General features: G+C 35.8%; 1 protein-coding gene across 3 annotated transcripts in view; it reads right to left on the bottom strand.

The window, feature by feature from the left end:
* LOC143246807 (uncharacterized) overlaps positions 1-14,987 on the bottom strand; it is a 49,585-nt gene extending 34,598 nt beyond the window's left edge. Inside the window, exons 1-2 of one of the 3 annotated variants that reach the window (XM_076493977.1) lie at positions 14,874-14,975; positions 10,335-10,528 (exon numbers count right to left, since the gene is read on the bottom strand). The gene's annotated coding sequence lies outside the window, so the exon portion shown is untranslated. Of the gene's footprint in view, positions 1-4,470; positions 4,559-10,334; positions 10,529-14,873 lie in introns of those variants that run through there. The other 2 variants (XM_076493976.1, XM_076493978.1) reach the window with 2 other exon arrangements.
* Between the last annotated feature and the right edge of the window lie 935 nt (positions 14,988-15,922).

Raw genomic sequence — 15,922 nt, 5'->3', positions numbered from 1 at the left:
GACCTTTTCCACCTACACATAACGTTATTAAGTCTATGACAGTATCACTCCAAGTCTACCTTTTCCTCCTACACATAATGTTATTACGTTTATGACAGTATCACTCCGAGTCTACCTTTTCCTCCTACACATAATGTTACTAAGTCTATGACAGTATCACTCCGAGTCTACCTTTTCCTCCTACACATAATGTTACTAAGTCTATGAAAGTATCACTCCAAGTCTACCTTTTCCTCCCACACATAATGTTATTAAGTCTATGACAGTATCACTCCAAGTCTACCTTTTCCTCCTACACATAATGTTACTAAGTCTATGACAGTATCACTCCAAGTCTACCTTTTCCTCCTATACATAATGTTACTAAGTCTATGACAGTATCACTCCAAGTCTACCTTTTCCTTCTACACATAATGTTATTAAGTCTATGACAGCATCACTCCAAGTCTACCTTTTCCTCCTACACATAATGTTACTAAGTCTATGATAGTATCACTCCAAGTCTACCTTTTCCACCTACACATTACGTTATTAAGTCTATGACAGTATCACTCCAAGTCTACCTTTTCCTCCTACACATAATGTTATTACGTTTATGACAGTAGCACTCCGAGTCTACCTTTTCCTCCTACACATAATGTTACTAAGTCTATGACAGTATCACTCCAAGTCTACCTTTTCCTCCTACACATAATGTTACTAAGTCTATGACAGTACTCTCCAAGTCTACCTTTTCCTCCTACACATAATGTTACTAAGTTTATGACAGTATCACTCCAAGTCTACCTTTTCCTCCTACACATAATGTTATTAAGTCTATGATAGTATCACTCCGAGTCTACCTTTTCCTCCTACACATAATGTTACTAAGTTTATGACAATATCACTCCAAGTCTACCGTTTCTTCCTACACATAATGTTATTAAGTCTATGACAGTATCACTCCAAGTCTACCTTTTCCTCCTACACTTAATGTTACTAAGTCTATGACAGTATCACTCCAAGTCTACCTTTTCCTCCTACACATAATGTTACTAAGTCTATGACAGTATCACTTCAAGTTGACCTTTTCCACCTACACATAACGTTATTAAGTCTATGACAGTATCACTCCAAGTCTACCTTTTCCTCCTACACATAATGTTATTACGTTTATGACAGTATCACTCCGAGTCTACCTTTTCTTCCTACACATAATGTTACTAAGTCTATGACAGTATCACTCCGAGTCTACCTTTTCCTCCCACACATAATGTTATTAAGTCTATGACAGTATCACTCCAAGTCTACCTTTTCCTCCTACACATAATGTTACTAAGTCTATGACAGTATCACTCCAAGTCTACCTTTTCCTCCTATACATAATGTTACTAAGTCTATGACAGTATCACTCCAAGTCTACCTTTTCCTTCTACACATAATGTTATTAAGTCTATGACAGCATCACTCCAAGTCTACCTTTTCCTCCTACACATAATGTTACTAAGTCTATGATAGTATCACTCCAAGTCTACCTTTTCCACCTACACATTACGTTATTAAGTCTATGACAGTATCACTCCAAGTCTACCTTTTTCTTCTACACATAATGTTATTAAGTCTATGACAGCATCACTCCAAGTCTACCTTTTCCTCCTACACATAATGTTACTAAGTCTATGATAGTATCACTCCAAGTCTACCTTTTCCACCTACACATTACGTTATTAAGTCTATGACAGTATCACTCCAAGTCTACCTTTTCCTCCTACACATAATGTTATTACGTTTATGACAGTAGCACTCCGAGTCTACCTTTTCCTCCTACACATAATGTTACTAAGTCTATGACAGTACTCTCCAAGTCTACCTTTTCCTCCTACACATAATGTTACTAAGTTTATGACAGTATCACTCCAAGTCTACCTTTTCCTCCTACACATAATGTTATTAAGTCTATGATAGTATCACTCCGAGTCTACCTTTTCCTCCTACACATAATGTTACTAAGTTTATGACAATATCACTCCAAGTCTACCGTTTCTTCCTACACATAATATTACTAAGTCTATGACAGTATCACTCCAAGTCTACCTATTCCTTCTACACATAATGTTACTAAGTCTATGACAGTTCTCTCCAAGTCTACCTTTTCCTCCTATACATAATGGTACTAAGTCTATGACAGTATCACTCCAAGTCTACCTTTTCCTCCTACACATAATGTTATTAAGTCTATGACAGTATCACTCCAAGTCTACCTTTTCCTCCCACACATAATGTTACTAAGTCTATGATAGTATCACTCCAAGTCTACCTTTTCCACCTACACATTACGTTATTAAGTCTATGACAGTATCACTCCAAGTCTACCTTTTCCTCCTACACATAATGTTATTACGTTTATGACAGTAGCACTCCGAGTCTACCTTTTCCTCCTACACATAATGTTACTAAGTCTATGACAGTATCACTCCAAGTCTACCTTTTCCTCCTACACATAATGTTACTAAGTCTATGACAGTATCACTCCAAGTCTACCTATTTCTTCTACACATAATGTTACTAAGTCTATGACAGTACTCTCCAAGTCTACCTTTTCCTCCTACACATAATGTTACTATGTTTATGACAGTATCACTCCAAGTCTACCTTTTCCTCCTACACATAATGTTATTAAGTCTATGATAGTATCACTCCGAGTCTACCTTTTCCTCCTACACATAATGTTACTAAGTTTATGACAATATCACTCCAAGTCTACCGTTTCTTCCTACACATAATGTTACTAAGTCTATGACAGTATCACTCCAAGTCTACCTATTCCTTCTACACATAATGTTACTAAGTCTATGACAGTTCTCTCCAAGTCTACCTTTTCCTCCTATACATAATGTTACTAAGTCTATGACAGTATCACTCCAAGTCTACCTTTTCCTCCTACACATAATGTTATTAAGTCTATGACAGTATCACTCCAAGTCTACCTTTTCCTCCCACACATAATGTTACTAAGTCTATGACAGTATCACTCCAAGTCTACCTTTTCCTTCTACACATAATATTATTAAGACTATGACAGTATCACTCCAAGTCTACCTTTTCCTCCTACACATAACGTTATTATATCTATGACAGTATCACTCCAAGTCTACCTTTTCCTCCTACACATAATGTTACTAAGTCTATGAAAGTATCACTCCAAGTCTACCTTTTCCTCCTACACATAATCTTAGTAAGTCTATGACCGTAACACTCCAAGTCTACCTTTTCCTCCTATACATAATGTTACTAAGTCTATGACAGTATCACTCCAAGTCTACCTTTTCCTCCTACACATAATGTTATTAAGTCTATGACAGTATCACTCCGAGTCTACCTTTTCCTCCTACACATAATGTTATTAAGTCTATGACAGTATCACTCCAAGTCTACCTTTCCTCCTACACATAATGTTACTAAGTCTATGACAGTATTACTCCAAGTCTACCTTTTCCTTCTGCACATAATGTTACTAAGTCTATGACAGTATCACTCCAAGTCTACCTTTTCCTCCTACACATAATGTTACTAAGTCTATGATAGTATCACTCCAAGTCTACCTTTTCCACCTACACATTACGTTATTAAGTCTATGACAGTATCACTCCAAGTCTACCTTTTCCTCCTACACATAATGTTATTAAGTCTATTACAGTTTCACTCTAAGTCTACCTTTTCCTCCTACACATAATGTTATTAAGTCTATTACAGTATCACTCCAAGTCTACCTTTTCATCCTACATTAATGTTACTAAGTCTATGACAGTATCACTCCAAGTCTACCTTTCCTCCTACACATAATGTTACTAAGTCTATGACAGTATCACTCCGAGTCTACCTTTTCCTCCTACACATAATGTTACTAAGTCTATGACATTATGACTCCAAGTCTACTTTTTCCTCCTACACATAATATTATTAAGACTATGACAGTATCACTCCAAGTCTACCTTTTCCTCCTACACATAATATTATTAAGACTATGACAGTATCACTCCAAGTCTACCTTTTCCTCTTACACATAACGTTATTACGTTTATGACAGTATGACTCCGAGTCTATCTTTTCCTCCTACACATAATGTTATTAAGTCTATGACAGTATCACTTCAAGTCTCCCTTTTCCTCCTACACATAATGTTACTAAGTCTATGACAGTATCATTCAATTAAGTCCTGCTATAATTATTTACACATAAGTTTTCTAAGTTATATTTTGTTTCTTGTTTTTCATCTTGAGTTATGTTTAATGTTACCTTCTATTGTTCATTGTCTATCATTTTCATAAAATGTTTACATTGATTCTGGTAAAGTGATTGTTCACAATACAATCAATAGCATGAGATTAGTTTGTAGTTTTGTTTTGGAAGGTATCTGACATATTATCACGTTATATTTTTATATGTTATATTAGTGTAACAAGTGGATATTGAAATAAAAATAAGTCTTACTTTCTAAAGAAAGTCACTTCATAGTGTTGTTATCTCGATACAGCGGGCTAATCTTCTAAAAACTTGCTTTGAAACTGGGACCCACCTTGAGAAACAGCCAGATTCTGACTTCCCTAAAGGTCATGTGTGGTCACTTCACCCTAGTGTTTTATTACCCCAACTTGTTGTCAACACACCTCCAGGGATGGCTTGTTTTTTCTTTTCTCTTGTTAGAACCGGTTTTGTCAACCAACTCATATAGCATTACCAATTACCAAACGATTAGAGTGAATTTTCTCCCAAATCTCAAGTCGTTTTAGAAAGAGCATTTGTTTGAAACGCACGTTCAGTATTGGGGAAACTTGTTGTATGTACAAGAGACATATTGTGTCTGTACGTGTCCATCATTAGCTTAACGCTACTCAAGGGATTTCTATGGAATCTTACTTTACTTTATTCGGCAATGGATGCGAACCACAAACCCAAGGATGTAAAGTTCGATACCCTAATTATTGGACTTATACTCTAGTTCTGGCACGAATCTGTAAAACTAACACACGAGTATACAATATCCTTGAATCAACTCCGACAACACGCATGGCGGTGTAGCCACCTACATTGTTGAAAACACGAAGGAAAGACGTATCTTTTTTTATTAGTGTAAAACGCATACTCAAGAAATGTGGACCTATATGTTATATTGTTTAGAAATCCTGTTTAGCAACCCGAATTTTATCGTTTAAGCCTACAGACTTACTGGTAAGCCACTAGAGGGCAGGACAAACAGGCAGCGAGTGACTATTTCGAAAGAGTGGAGCTACACTGTGAGGTATTTTAAATATTAAACACAACATTGACAAAATTAAAATACGTGAAATAGGTCCTCTAAACCAAGGTTGACTGCTTTGTTTACTTTCGAAGACTTAATCGACAAAAAAGGGTGTGCACACTTTAACTTGTTAGACCTCGCCTTTATTTATGATATACATAAAGTGTTTTTCTTCATCGAAACTATCACGTACACGTACGTCTACGTTTGTAGAGACGAAACGAGATTGACAAATAATGATTTATATCGTGAGTACAGGATGAACGAAGTATGAATTTTGATAAACGTAAAACAAATACACCCGACCGAACCTATAGACATTTTATAACCATAATCAAATTATTATAATTACCTGAAAGCAATGTCCTATGTACTTTAGGGAAAAATTAAATATGTATATGTAGAAATTTATAATGAATTGAAACTGGAACTGGAATATGAACTGGTAATATCTTCTAACGAATACGTTATTATGTTCAGGGTTTTGGTGAACTTCATATGATTTGTTAGACTTAGCAACTTTAGAGTTCACGACTCACAATCAGCGAGTCGACGGTTCGAACATAGAGTATATTAACACAGTAGTAGAATCCATCAATATCTTATCTCAGGAACCTGCTGAGAAACTATGAGTATCTTAACACAGTAGTGGAATCCATTAATATCTTATCTCAGGAACCTGCTGAGAAACTAAAAGTATCTTAACACAGTAGTGGAATCCATTAATATCTTATCTCAGGAACCTGCTGAGAAACTAAGAGTATATTAACACAGTAGTGGAATCCATTAATATCTTATCTCAGGAACCTGCTGAGAAACTAAGAGTATCTCAACACAGTAGTGGAATCCATTAATATCTTATCTCAGGAATCTGCTGAGAAACTAAGAGTATCTTAACACAGTAGTGGAATCCATTAATATCTTATCTCAGGAACCTGCTGAGAAACTATGAGTATCTTAACACAGTAGTGGAATCCATTAATATCTTATCTCAGGAATCTGCTGAGAAACTAAGAGTATCTTAACACAGTAGTGGAATCCATTAATATCTTATCTCAGGAATCTGCTGAGAAACTAAGAGTATCTTAACACAGTAGTGGAATCCATTAATATCTTATCTCAGGAACCTGCTGAGAAACTATGAGTATCTTAACACAGTAGTGGAATCCATTAATATCTTATCTCAGGAATCTGCTGAGAAACTAAGAGTATCTTAACACAGTAGTGGAATCCATTAATATCTTATCTCAGGAATCTGCTGAGAAACTAAGAGTATCTTAACACAGTAGTGGAATCCATTAATATCTTATCTCAGGAATCTGCTGAGAAACTAAGAGTATATTAACACAGTAGTGGAATCCATTAATATCTTATCTCAGGAACCTGCTGAGAAACTATGAGTATCTTAACACAGTAGTGGAATCCATTAATATCTTATCTCAGGAACCTGCTGAGAAACTATGAGTATCTTAACACAGTAGTGGAATCCACCAATTTCTCATGTCAGGAACTTTCTGATATTATGGGGATTTCATAGGACGGTAGTGTTGTCAGTTATTTATTTGAAGGACATAATATTAAGATGATGTGGTTGTGGTTATATAACCTTGTGCAATGATATTGTTGTAATTGAATTTTTTTGAAGACATATTAATGTAACTGTAAAACTGATTTTGTTGTAATTGAATCTTTTATCGTGTAATGTTGTTATGTATTCATTTAATTTGATATAACTTTTATGTAAACTTTAAGCAAATATTGGTAATAATGTAATAAAGTATTTTAATCCGCATTGTTTTAATAGAGACTTTAAAAACATTGTAATATAATCAGATATTACTATAGTTGTAACACAATACGGAAATATTGTTGTGGTATAGTATTTGAACCTGATATTACTTTAAGAGAAACTTTAAGCAAATGTTGTTGCACTTGGACGTCGTAAAATGAGACTGTTGTTATAAGATATTTAGAGTGACCGTTACAACTTAAACGTATATGGAACTGTTTAGTAACAGATAAACTCTGTTATCTGGGGGGATGGAGGGTATACATTCCCCCTTCATTTTATGTGGGGGTATGGTGTATACAATTATCCCCTACAGTTTGGTCTGTTGAATTCTTTTATTGCATTACAGGCTTACAAATTGTGTGTTTGTTCTTGTGATTCTCGTGTTCTTACCAATCGAATTACATAATTAGGCGTAGATGTAGGCTTTTTTTGTAGCCGAAATGTACATCTTTAATATAGGCGTGCTTCTAAGTTCGCCCCCTGCTAGTACAGCGGTATGTCTTCGGATTTACAACGCAAAATCAGGGGTTCGATTCCCCTCGGTGGGCTCAGCAGATAGCCCGACGTGGCTTTGCTATAAGAAACACACGCTTCTAAGCTTTTCGATCTAAGTGATAGTTCGTAAGTATCAGTCAGTAGGCCTAAGTATACATCCAAGTATCATGGCAACAAAATTACTCTGTGACTGCATGTTTACAGCTTTCAGGTTCACGTAATCAGAGATTACCAATTTGTAAATTGAACAGTCTACATACGTGGTTGCAAAAATCATCACCCCCTTCGGGTGTAAAAAATCTACGCCCCTGGAAAAACTTCTCTAAAGCAACATACAAGTTGCATAATTACATTATTCAAGTTTGGACCTTTGAAATTCTCGGAACATGCAAACACAAAATGTTTTCTTGAAGCCCAGGTGTTTATTACGGCACACTGATAAAAGTTATAGAAAATAACAAGTGCTAATTTAAAAGCATTACTACTGTATTATTGTGTTTCACTTATTTCCCTAAAATTCAAGTCAGTTCATGACGGATAAGGTAACCAGTGAACGTTGTTAACTTAATCGCTACCTGACTGGACGTGTCTTATTTATTCAGATGAGGTTCTATTAAACTATAGGTGCGTTATTAACTGAGATGATTACTTGACCTAGCTTTAGGTAAAATACTGAAGTGTTAGAAGGAAGTAGGAAGTTTTCATTTTCGAGAAGGTTGAAGTAAGTTGACCGAAATATTTGAAGGACTGACAAAAATTTAAAACAAGATAACATAGTGACCATAACTTTCCAAACAACTATCTTTTGTGAGCCTAACATTAAATATTCAGCAACAGTTTTTGTTTGTTTTGGATTTCATGCAAAGCTAATCGAGGACTATCTGCGTTATCCGTCCCTAATTTAGCAGTGTAAGACTAGAGGGAAGGCAGCTAGTCATCACAACCCACCGCCAACTCTTAAGCTACCCTTTTAACAATGAATAGTAGGATTCACCGTCACATTGTAGCGCTCCCACGGCTGAAAGGGCGAGCATGTTTGGTGCGAAGGGGATTCGAACCCGCGACCCTCGGATTACGAGTCGAACGCCTTAACCCACGTGGCCATGCCGGGCAGTCTTAGTAAAGACCATCAGCTCTATTGTAAGAGTGACTTATAAAAAAAGTTCAGAAACAAAAGTATTTCAAAGGCCTTTTGGAAAAGGAAATGAATTAAAATAAAAATTGTATCTGCAATAATACGGGAAACATAACGCTAAAATTTGAGTTTCGATACCCCTGGTGGGCGGAGTACAGACAACCCACTGTGAATTTTTGTGATTAAGAGGAAACAAACTAAAAACTAGGATCAAGTTAATAATATTTTACTTTATATGCAAAAACGGCTCGTTTGGGCTGAGAAAACACTTTACATAGAAGAGCGAACAACGTTTCGACCTTCTTCGTCAGGTTCGATGACCGAAGAAGGTCGAAACGTTGTTCGCTCTTCTATGTAAAGTGTTTTCTCAGCCCAAACGAGCCGTTTTTGCATATAAATTTCTCAACAAGTGGGTTTCTCGTCATCACTGATTAATATTTTACTTTAAATATTAGAAATTGACGAAAACCTAGAGATAACGTTAATCTGAATAAGTAAAGTTTGTCACGTGGTTTGCCACTTGCTAACACTTTGATGTAAATACGTGTTGAAGTATTTTCATGGGTAATAAATATAAAGTAAAAACCACCTTGGACTAAACATGATATACGGTGTGTCTGTAGGTTCAGAGTTTGCGTCCAGTTACCAGGAAAATAAACAAACAACGATCCGCATCTTGCAGCCGTAGATGCGTGATAGGAGTAATGGTCAAATCCCACTCTTCGGTGACACAAAAAAAGCTCAAGAATTGACGGCGTGTGCTGTTGACACACACAGTTCTTTTGGGCTTCACGTAAATATTCGAAAAGTAACCTGCAAAGAACACCTAGTGGAAAAACTGCAAACTATCTGACAAAACAATAAGTGCTATTTACGGTCAAGTTGAACACCAGTCGAACTAGAGCAAAGCTGAGAACAGTTCTGACTTTATATCACTTTCCATAAATTAAACTTAAGAATAATGCACTTAGTTCTCTTGTTTTCTTTTGTTTTAAATTGACGGAAATTTATGCAGAAAATTCTTACAAATTATTAAAAACAAAGCAGACGATAGTAACAAGTTTGTACTAACCAAATGTCGTGCATCTTTATTCTATATTGGATAGGCCGCCCTTCTTCCCTACAGTATTCAAATCGATAACTGTCCCCCTCTCTTCACAATGACTAAGCAGTAAGACTACAGAGTTATAGTACAAAAATCCGGGTACAGATAGCCCGTTGTGTAACTTGGGCCTAACAACGAACAAATACATATCAATAGAAAAGATCACGTTTGAAAACCAACGCTGTTGAATTTAAAAATTGTAATCAAATCAAACTATAATACTTATGTTGTTATAAGACCAAACAGCTCACATTTGAGCCAAAGGCACGTAAATCAACCAACAACGCTATACGATATATGTAACTCATTAAAGTACATATTACTTACAGTTTTATAACAATAAAAGTATATAAGAAAGTCACGTGCCTTTACCAACAATTACATACTGCATGCTTTAACCTGGTACTAATTTAGTCCGTAAATATTTATCAAACACTTGAATATTCACGTGAACACGACTATAATAAAATGTTGTTAGATATTAACTATGATAAAAGAAGACAAGATTCGAGGTTCGAGTCTCTTTTACCTTTCAACCATGAGAGTTTGGAAACAGTGTCTGTTTAGTCACACTAGTCACGTGCACTGTTTCCTGGACAACTTATCGCCCACCACACAATCTTATAATATCTTCTCAACGTGACTACAAGCTATTCACCTACAACAAAATGTTTCATGGCCTTGCAAGTACGGGAACCGAAACTGTTTATTCACAGACAGAACCTGGGTTTTAAAAAAAGCAATGTTAAGTGAGAACACCAATTTAAAACTAAACATGAAACTAATTGTCGAATAACATTTCAAAATATACAGTTTAGATCTTCAAGTCTTAAAACATGATATATTATAATAGTTGAAATTATACATTTGATCACGTTACCAATACGTCATAAAATGTAACAGCTGTACATTTGGACACGTTACCAACACGTGATAAACTGTAACAGCTGCACATTTGGACACGTTACCAACACGTGATAAACTGTAACAGCTGCACATTTGGACACGTTACCAATGCGTGACAAGAGGTAACAGCTGTACATTTAGACACGTTACCAACACGTGATAAACTGTAACAGCTGTACATTTAGTAACGTTATGAATACGTGATAAACTGTAACATTTGTACCTTTGGTCACGTAACCAGTGATATATACACTTAGTGACGTTACTAGTCATATACAGGAGATAATCAAAGACAATAACACAATATTCAGGTGAAAAACTGTTTACCATGATCCTACTGTGAGGAGAATGTTACCAGATAAATAGTAACACAATATTCAGGTGAAAAACTGTTTACCATGATCCTACTGTGAGGAGAATATCACAAGATAAATAGTAACACAATATTCAGGTGAAGAACTGTTTACCATGATCCTACTGTGAGGAGAATATCACCAGATAAATAATAACACAATATTCAGGTGAAGAACTGTTTACCATGATCCTACTGTGAGGAGAATGTTACCAGATAAATAATAACACAATATTCAGGTGAAGAACTCTTTACCATGATCCCACTGTGAGGAGAATGTTACCAGATAAATAGTAACACAATATTCAGGTGAAGAACTGTTTACCATGATCCTACTGTGAGGAGAATGTTACCAGATAAATAGTAACACAATATTCAGGTGAAGAACTGTTTACCATGATCCTACTGTGAGGAGAATATCACCAGATAAATAATAACACAATATTCAGGTGAAGAACTGTTTACCATGATCCTACTGTGAGGAGAATATCACCAGATAAATAATAACACAATATTCAGGTGAAGAACTGTTTACCATGATCCTACTGTGAGGAGAATGTTACCAGATAAATAATAACACAATATTCAGGTGAAGAACTCTTTACCATGATCCTACTGTGAGGAGAATGTTACCAGATAAATAGTAACACAATATTCAGGTGAAGAACTGTTTACCATGATCCTACTGTGAGGAGAATGTTACCAGATAAATAATAACACAATATTCAGGTGAAGAACTGTTTACCATGATCCTACTGTGAGGAGAATGTTACCAGATAATTAGTAACACAATAATCAGGTGAAGAACTGTTTACCATGATCCTACTGTGAGGAGAATATCACAAGATAAATAATAACACAATATTCAGGTGAAGAACTGTTTACCATGATCCTACTGTGAGGAGAATGTTACCAGATAAATAATAACACAATATTCAGGTGAAGAACTGTTTACCATGATCCTACTGTGAGGAGAATATCACAAGATAAATAATAACACAATATTCAGGTGAAGAACTGTTTACCATGATCCTACTGTGAGGAGAATGTTACCAGATAAATAATAACACAATGTTCAGGTGAAGAACTGTTTACCATGATCCTACTGTGAGGAGAATATCACAAGATAAATAATAACACAATATTCAGGTGAAGAACTGTTTACCATGATCCTACTGTGAGGAGAATATCACCAGATAAATAATAACACAATATTCAGGTGAAGAACTATTTACCATGATCCTACTGTGAGGAGAATGTTACCAGATAAATAGTAACACAATATTCAGGTGAAGAACTGTTTACCATGATCCTACTGTGAGGAGAATGTTACCAGATAAATAGTAACACAATATTCAGGTGAAGAACTGTTTACCATGATCCTACTGTGAGGAGAATGTTACCAGATAAATAATAACACAATATTCAGGTGAAGAACTCTTTACCATGATCCTACTGTGAGGAGAATGTTACCAGATAAATAGTAACACAATATTCAGGTGAAGAACTGTTTACCATGATCCTACTGTGAGGAGAATGTTACCAGATAAATAGTAACACAATATTCAGGTGAAGAACTGTTTACCATGATCCTACTGTGAGGAGAATGTTACCAGATAAATAATAACACAATATTCAGGTGAAGAACTGTTTACCATGATCCTACTGTGAGTAGAAAGTTACCACATTCTATACTGAATGATTTCTAGGTTATTGTCACACGTGATATGACGTGAGAAAAAGTGTATGAGCGGTTTCGCACTACAGACTTATTTATCCACTGTCGATTTTAGTGCAAACTAATAACATCAACTGATAATATTATGAGCCACAATTGTTTCATTTGTCATACTTGAATAATAACATTTGAAACATATCTACTGATTGTTTGTCACAACTTCATTACTTTGTATTAATAATTGTTTTGAACAATATTACCTCGAATAATTATGTTGGGATTACTGTCTGGAACACTGATTTTATACTTCTAAAAACAGCTTTCTTCAACCTCTCCTATGTTAAATTATTTGTTGGAGAATGGACTTCTGCATCAGAATGTATTTTTACATAAGAGTATTGTTAGTAAATCTATGTACAGTATTACTTTACTTACCCAGGTTAATAAAGTGTCTTATTTTACAGTAGTCTAGACAAGTTAAGAATAAAGTTGTAGTCATTTGTATTGTATTTACGAAAACTCAAAATTAACTAATATTAATAGCACCACCGAATACATTTTTAAATCACACGCGACACACGTGGCTAGTCATGTGATTTGTCAAGTATATTGTGTTTGCATATAAAGTCGGGCCTTGCATGGCCTAGCGCGTTAAGGCGTGCGCTTCGTAATCTGAGGGTCGCGGGTTCGCGCCCGAGTCGCGCTAAACATGCTCGCCCTCCCAGCCGTGGGGGCGTTATAATGTGACGGTCAATCCCACTTTTCGTTGGTAAAAGAGTAGCCCAAGAGTTGGCGGTGGGTGGTGATGACTAGCTGCCTTCCCTCTAGTCTTACACTGCTAAATTAGGGACGGCTAGCACAGATAGCCCTCGAGTAGCTTTGTGCGAAATTCCAAAACAAACAAACAAGTATATAAAGTTACGGGAAAGTACGATGATCAGAAACATCTGGATATTTTTATTACACTGAGGGCGCTGGGGCGGCTAGAAACTGAACAAATCATGACAAATATCAAAGCGTAGTTTAGCAGGATGTGGATTCAGTTTCAGATTACCACAACAACAGCCAGGAGTCCTGAACAAGTTGCAACATTAACGAACCACAATATAACAAAGGCCTCGAACAAGTAGAAGGCCTCAACTTCTGAAGTGAATCGACAACTGAAACCAACAACTGAGAGACAATTCAGCATGGAAACGATTAGGTTTCATAAATTCATGTTTAGGTCAATCTATTGTTGGCTTGTTTATCTAATTTCATCGCTACCTAATAGCTACCTACTTTCAATAACACATGGATTGGTCACGCAGTATAATGTGAAACATCCTGCCAATAGATGACAAAGGTTTACAATAAAGCCAGACGTGTACACGTAAAGAACAACAAGACCCAGACTCAAACCCCTCTTCATAGAAGACAGACATAAATATGACGGTGGTGGCTCACTGACTTGGTCAGGTGTCAAGAATGATGACCGTACTGACCTTTCTGTACTATGTCATGGTACTGCAAATATTATGAAATATACAAATGACTTATCAGTGACGTTGTACAAAAGATAACTTGATCAAATAACAGTACTGAGTACCGGTGACTGACACCATTACATTCTGCTGACTAACAACATTACTCAATACTGGTGACTGACACCATCAAATTCAGGTGATTCATTTTGTTCACTGTGATGTTTAACACTACTTGCAATTAAACATTAACACGGAGATCGTTAACTCTGTGAATAACAACTGGTTAACACCTTCAGTGTCAACTGTTATTAATATATATTTCAGATATAGAATGTGTGAAGTTCAGTTTTGAGTGTAATCTATCGAGTGAGGATAATAAACGTTTTTAATGAGCAGACTAGCTCTAACTGTTAACGTTACTCGGATCAGTTGATACAGCTCTTTCGTGAGTACAATCACATATTAAGAGCTAATATCTGGAATGGATAGGCTTTCACCTGGTTTACGTCACGACAGGGTGATAATTCTGGCTTTTGATAATACACAAAACATATTACGTCAAATAAACAAAAAACCGATAAAGAAACATATTACCCAATAACAGTTCATGATTAGTGAACTTTGATAGGCAAATATCTTATCATTAAACGAATTTCGACCACTTACTAGACTTTCAGAGCTGACTTGTTACACTTGGTTCCATGTTTAACCACCAGCTACGATGCTGGCATCTGTCACACCGTGAATGTTATTCCAACATCTTTTGCTGGTATCTGTTTACAAATACTAGGTGGCGGTAGTAGCAGTTGCTTGTCGGGCTAGTCCAATAACTCTAGTAGGAAAGAGGCGAAAGATAGAGGGGAAAATATATTAAAGCTAAACAAATAATTTGGACAAATTTCGTCTGCTTGTCCGTTACTGGCGCGACGTTATTGATTATACTCAAAATATTTTGTTTAGACGTTTCGCCTGTTGGAACGTGTTGTTTCGGGAGACTTTCCATATGTTTGTTAAAGGTGGGTTTTGTACTTCTCTGTTTAGTATGTTTAATAAACGATTTTCTAAATACGAATGATTTCCATCTGCCGAAATGCAATAAATAAAATAAATAGTAGAAATAGCGTGGTTAAACTGATATTAATATAAAACATTCATTATTAAATAATTACCGAACCTTTTCAAAATTTATATGAACAATACGACAAATATTTATTGATGAAATTCTACACTGTTTTCACAACTATTTCTCTGAATATGACGTGAACACTTTCAGAACGATTCTCCACCTGAGGGGCACAGCGGTATGTTTGGTTCTTCTTATGATATTTAACATGAAGAAAGGGACATCTTGCAGAAACGTTTGGTTTTTCTTATGATATTTAACATGAAGAAAGGGACATCTTGCAGAAACGTTTGGTTCTTCTTATGATATTTAACATGAAGAAAGGGACATCTTGCAGAAACGTTTGGTTCTTGTTATGATATTTAACATGAAGAAAGGGACAGCTGTTTGACAAACGTTTGGTTCTTGTTATGATATTTAACATAAAGAAAGCGACAGCTGTGGAAGAAACGTTTGGTTCTTGTTATGATATTTAACATGAAGAAAGGGACAGCTGTTGGAGAATCGTGTGGTTTTTGTAATGATATTTAACATGAAGGAAACGACAGCTGTTGGAGAAACGTGTGGTTCTTGTTATGATATTTAACATGAA

This window comes from Tachypleus tridentatus, chromosome 3 (genome assembly GCF_004210375.1).
Source record: "Tachypleus tridentatus isolate NWPU-2018 chromosome 3, ASM421037v1, whole genome shotgun sequence".
Classification (NCBI taxonomy): domain Eukaryota; kingdom Metazoa; phylum Arthropoda; class Merostomata; order Xiphosura; family Limulidae; genus Tachypleus; species Tachypleus tridentatus.
Note: the sequence above shows the minus strand (reverse complement) of the source record. Positions and strands in the feature narration are given on the sequence as shown.